Consider the following 6594-nt stretch of genomic DNA (forward strand, 5'->3'; position numbering starts at 1 on the left):
TAGGTCATTGATACACATACGCAATTCCCTTTGATAGACCAGTGGTGGTTGCTTTGTTATCGTTCCTCACAAATACCGGAACAGTGTCCATACTGGTTATTCGAGGGTGACTCTCACACTCACTTTCTAACTTTCTCACTTTGAGTTTATGTGTGTGTGTGTGTGTGTGTGTGTGTGTGTGTGTGTGTCCAAGCCAAATAACACATCATTTACAGCATTGATGGAATTTCTTTCATTCTGACCCCTGTGGAGAATTCATACACTCATAAAAGACTAATTTCACCAACACACACGTGCACACCAACATACACACACACACACACACACACACACACACACACACGCGTGCCCAAAAGTCTCACTCTTTAATCACACTCGATGAAGTACTCAGGAACATACAGCTGCATCACCCAGCACCAATTAGCACGGCGGTGACCTCACACATCCGGGTCAGTGATTCCCACAACAGGAACAAAAAGAAAGCTCGTCCTGGAATCCCTGTTCCCAATTACTCTACAGTGAGCTGCCCGGTGGACAATGCTGCAGGTGAGAAGTTGGATGGGGCCTCTGTTAGAGCCTGGCAGAGACACAATGGAACACTGTGGCTTCGGCTGGAACAGCTAGGCTACATGCTCGCTGGCAACTTGGCCCTCGCCCTGCTCTTGTATCATCTGATTTTTCATATAAAGTATGACAAGTCACAATTCTGGAAATGGATATGCTTGTTTAACTACCTGTCCTGATCTGGCGTCTCTATAACTTTTATTTAAATGGAAGTGCATTGTCTTTATTCAATTTCAGATAACATAATGATCCATAAGGACATCAAATGTTAAATATCCGATTTTAAACTATTTCAAATCTGTCCTCAACTTCAGTAATACATTCTGTAGGGTTACATGGAAACAAAGAAGATGAATGTATGGATTGCAATGCACAGACCATCTGAGGGCAAAAACAACAGAGCTCTCCATTGATCCCACATATGTGGCATGGGTCAAACTACAGTATGGGACATGTACTCCTGGGCCCATTGTAATTGTTTATGTTTCTGGGAAAACTTGCACCATGTTTTCAGTCCAATGGCCGCTCATCTCCGCAACAATGACCCCGCCCTCTCTGCATCCTGTGCGCTCAATGCAACATGCATGTGATCTAATATTCCTAATCTATGGCCACTGGTTTGAGGACAATGGAACCAGAGGACCATAATTAGTCTACTGTACAATAGAACGGAATGTTTCCTTTCCACAAAGAGTGGTTACAAAATCTATATTGTATAAAGTGTTCTCTCCAAACATAAAAAACAATGTTGATCTGCGAAACGAAACGGACTGACTGGCACTATTCACTCCAAAGACCAATCCTGAAATGTATCTGATAGGGGCATAGTGAATGATGGTTCGCATTGACCCCAGCAGCCAAGGCTTCAATGTCCCAACCTCTGTGGGTCTTCTGTGGTTGGATGTTTACGCTCAGTTCACAACCAATTACAGAGGGACCCTTCTGCACACAATGCGCGATTGATATGCCTCGGGGCCATGTGAAGATGACTTAGTGGGTCAAATGGAGCCTGCAGACATGGCAGTGAATGAGAGAGAAACAGGGAAAGAGAGAGGGAAAGACGGAGGAAGCAAAAAATAAAAATTGAAAAAGAGAGGGGAACAAGAAAGAAAGATAGAGGGGGAGAGAGACCGAGGGAGAGAGCAAGTGAGAGAGTAATGGAAAGAGACAGGGAACAAGAGAGGGAATGATAGAAAGAGAGAGAGAGAGGGAACAAGAGAGAGAGAGATACACTAGTGAACACAGGAGGGGAACGTACAGAAAGTGGAAACAGACGGGCTAAAAATAAATCATCTGAAATATTTAACTTACTGACCCAGAAACAGCCCCAGTGTAATCATATCTGTGCTCCAACAGAAGAGACTGCAATGGCACGGCCATGATATCATTTGGGCCAATGGAAACGGTAATGAAATGCCAGGAGTACATGGCTCGTCGCAGGAGAACACACTAGAAAACCTACGCAAATGAACCACATAATGTCAGTGTGTCTGTCGGGTATAATGTTGGCAGCGAAAATCTGCATGACTGAGACCAGAGTACCATTGAGTAAAATGAAGACGACACTCACTCAGAACGTTTGATGCGGTAGTAATTTATCAATGAACTCATAACACTTTTCACTCTGGTCCGGTTTTGAAACTCTCACGTGACCTTTCTCTGCAATGAACAGCAATAGGGTATTACCTTTTCAGATATCTCAATCAGGTATGGAAAATACAACTTTTGCATGGCAATACTGAAAGAAAACATAAGAACAATAGTCCTTCTCCTTATGATAGAATGGTCGAATGAAAATAATTGAAATGTATTTGTTTATTTGGATCCAAGTCAGCTTTTTGCAGAAGCAGCAGCTCCTCTTCCTGGGGTCCACAAGAAACAGTGACTAAACAACTGTCGACAGACACGTATTGTGATGGTGAAGATGTTGGAGAAGACCTGGTGATTGGCATGTACCTTTGTCCCTTTCTACCTCAATCTCAATGCTCTCCATGTCCATATTCAGCAGTGAGATTGGCCTATAACCCCAGCCCTGTTGCCATTACCATTTTAGAGTTCCGACTGAGCAGCGAGGATGCTGCACAACACCATCAATATTAATGTTCTGTGGCTAAACCGGCTTTGGAAGAACTTTCTCCCACATTAATATTGATGCTGTTGCCAGATATTGGAGTTGGGCTCTCTTTAAGGATTTATAACAGGAACCGGGGAGGCGCACTCCTCGCGAGGGGCAATGCCATTTTGGATCCATACCTCGATGATGCAGACGATGTCTCTCTGTTCGTAGCAATTTCCGTGGGAGAGGGGTGACTTCTGTGCACCCTTGATGAGATCTGAGGAGAGAGGGTTGCCTTGACGCAGATCCAATTCCCTTCTGATGCTGCACGGCCGGGATGATTGTTATGAGCTTTCCCCTTTCAAGGGATCTGGGAATGCCAAATGGGGTTTGTTGATTCTGGAATATGGGTTATTGCTTCTGGAACATCTTCACAAACAGTCCACTGTTTAGCCACACACACTGACTCCCATATCAAATTCATTATTCGTTTCTAAGATGCATTGCTTTACATATCAAGTGTCAAGTGGGCTTACTTATGAAGCGTCCCAGGCCTGGAGATTTTGTCATGGATTCTGTGAGAAATTGACTTTGTAGAAAACCCAGTATAAATAAAAACGGATGTGAATGACCTTGACATCGCTGCCTGACATACAATCATTCTATCGAGACTTAATAAGGACTCGGCAGTCCCGTTCTTTGAGCTTGTGTGGCCTACCACTTCACGGCTGAGCCGTTGTTGCTCCTAAACATAAGGAATCCAGAAGCATTGGTCATCTTCTTGACTATTACATTTAGTGACAGAGACATTATTGGTCATGATTTTGGGGGTCTCCTTCTGAATCTTATGTCCCTACTAGCACTTTATGAATCTGTCTTTCCATCATGGACAAACATTTCTAACTAGGCAACACAAATTGCTTATCATACACTACATGTCCAAAAGTGCTGTACACCTGCTCGTAGAACATCTCATTCCAAAACCATGGGCATTAATATGGAGTTGGTCCCCCCTCTTCTAGGAAGGCTTTCCACTGGATGTTGGAACATTGCTGCGGGGACTTCCATTCAGCCGCAAGAGCATTTGTGAGGTCGGGCGCTGATGTTGGGCGATTAGGCCTGACTTGAAGTCGCCGTTCCATCCCAAAGGTTCGATGGAGTTGAGGTCAAGGCTCTGTGCAGACCAGTAAAGTTCTTCCACACCAATCTCAAAAAAAAGTTTCTGTGTGGACCACGCTTTGTGCATGAGGGCATTGTCAGGCTGAAACATGAAAGGGCCTTCCCCAAACTGTTGCCACAAAGTTGGAAGCATAGAATTGTTTAGAATGTCATTGTGTGCTGTAGCATTAAGATTTCCCTTCACTGGAGCTAAGGGGCCTAGCCTGAACCATGAAAAACTGCCCCATGCCATTATTCCCCCACCAAACTTTACAGTCGGCACTATACATTCAGGCAGGTAGTGTTCTCCTGGCATCCGCCAAACACAGATTTGTTTGTCGGATAGCCAGATGGTGAATTGTGATTCATCACCCCAGAGAACGCGTTTCCACTGCTCCAGAGTCCAATGGTGTCAAGCTTTACACCACTCCAGCCGACACTTGGCATTGCGCATGGTGATCTTAGGCTTGTGTGCGGCTTTTTTGTCATGGAACCCCCTTTCATGAAGCTCCCAACAAACAGTTATTGTGCTGATATTGCTTCCAGTGTCAGTTTGGAACTCGGTAGTGAGTGTTGCAACCGAGGACAGACAATTTTTTACATGATATGCGCTTCAGCACTCGGCAATCCCGTTCTTTGAGCTTGTGTGGCCTACCACTTCACGGCTGAGCCGTTGTTGCTCCTAAACATTTCCACTTCACAATAACGACACTTAAAGTTGACCGGGGCTGCTCTAGCAGGACAGAAATTTTACGAACTGACTTGTTGGAAAGTTGGCATCCTATGACGGTGCCACTTTGAAAGTCACTGAGCTCTACGTTAAGGCCATTCTACTGCCAATGTTTGTCTATGGAGATTGCATGACTGTGTGCTCGATTTTATACACCTGTCAGCAATGGGTGTGGCTGAAATAGCCGAATCCACTAATAGTGTATATTAAACTTTTCAATTTGCATGGACTATATAGAACAAAACGTGTCAACAATGAAAACCATGTCTTGGATCAGACTCCCAATGAACATGTTACTGACAAAACCCATATATCTCTGACATGGGTTGCCAAATACAGCTGTCCAGCTAAAATCCCCCTCTCTCCATCCCCCTCTCGCTCCATCCCCTTCCCTCCCTCCATCCCTCTCTCCCTCCATCCCCCTCCCTCCATCCCTCTCTCCATCCCTTCAGCCCATCTAGTTTTTGCGTGCGAGCCAGTAAGTGGGACCTCTTAGGGGACAAAGAGTGACCTCAATTCGATCTGACGTCTCGCCTATCGATCTCCTTCGATGGCGGCCTGGGCTGCCGTATCCCCCGGAGACAGACAGCTTGGCCGTCCTTGTATGACTGACGTTCACGTTTAAAAACCTCTGGCCTGTTTATCAAGCACAACCCCCCATCTCCCTCTACCATCCCCCTCTCCGAAATAGAAATTACACAGGCTCAATCAGAATACCCCCCCAACCCTTTTCCTCATACGCATTGCTCATCTGCGGAACCATTTGCCAAATGTGAAGTGTTTGTCATAACAGATTGAGGAGGTGTCTGGGTTAAATGCATGTGACTGGTGCCTGTGTGTGTCATCTCCAGAGGCACCTGCGTGTTTTAGGGGGTGATGGGACCTGGAACAATTACTGTCAGGCTACGGGTGACGTATCGGCAGAGTTAATGTATTTATCATCCCAACCTCTGACTTGAGCCTTGATTGGTGAGAACTAACCTCCTCTTACATGCATGCAGGTCTTTTGCAATGCTGTTCAAATATTGGTTTATTCAATGAAATACTTCTATGTTCACACATGGGGAGGTACTATACAACCTTGAATTTGGTGTTTGACTCCACCTACAGATTCATATGTCTATGTAGTCATGTTTTGATGGTATGTGTAGGTGGAAATGTTTGCCGTAAAAAGGCAGGTGTGCAAAACGGAAGGCAAGAGTAATTATTCTCAAGCCATTCAAAGCAGCCATGTCAGGGTTTGATTTACCCTTACCCCCAGTAGTGCACACACACAGATACTCACACACACACACCTTTGGGCCACATGTGTTTTTTATATTCATAGCAAGGGAGGGAAAAAAAGTGTGCCTTCAAAATGGGGGTTGAGGGGTCATGGTGTTTGGCCAGGAGTGACAGCTCTGAAATGAAGGCATAAGTCACTCTCCTACTCACCACACACACCATTCTGGGATAGGGGGAGAGGGGAGGGGAACAGAACAAGGCTATGAAGGGTAGGGGACTGTGGAGGGAGAAGGCTTTAAGGCAGTTGGTGGGAGGGAGGTGGGGTGTAAAGGGCACAAGGTTACAGTGTGGGGTAGTGGTGTGTGATGGGAGGAGGGGGGCGGGGGAAGAATGACTGAATATAAAGCATGTCTTTGGGGAGGCGGAGGACCTGTGAGCTCTTCTCTCTTACCTTTATCAGGCTGCCACAGAGCTGCCAATCTGAGTGAAGGACCACAGATGTTGTTTACACATATAGTACCTACCCACCAAGCCTCTCTCTCTCTCTCTCTCTCTTATACACACACACCACCTTGAACTGAAGGGTCGAAGACCATGTGTGCACTTTCTCTTGATTCTCTCTCTCTCTCTTTTTCTCTCTATTTTTCTCCCTGACTCAAACACACACATACATCATTAAGTGAGAGGTCAGAGTGTTTGTTTACACTCTCTCTCTCTCACACTAACAGCAGGGGAGTATCAACATTTGGGCTACACCCTGCCGTGAGAGTTGGTTGAGTCCCCCCACTTTGTCTCTCACTGATTAGTTTAGAGCATTGATTTGTTTCATGCCTCTGTACCCCATCATATCCAAACAGCTTGA

The sequence above is a fragment of the Oncorhynchus nerka genome, linkage group LG3, assembly GCF_034236695.1.
Source record: "Oncorhynchus nerka isolate Pitt River linkage group LG3, Oner_Uvic_2.0, whole genome shotgun sequence".
Classification (NCBI taxonomy): domain Eukaryota; kingdom Metazoa; phylum Chordata; class Actinopteri; order Salmoniformes; family Salmonidae; genus Oncorhynchus; species Oncorhynchus nerka.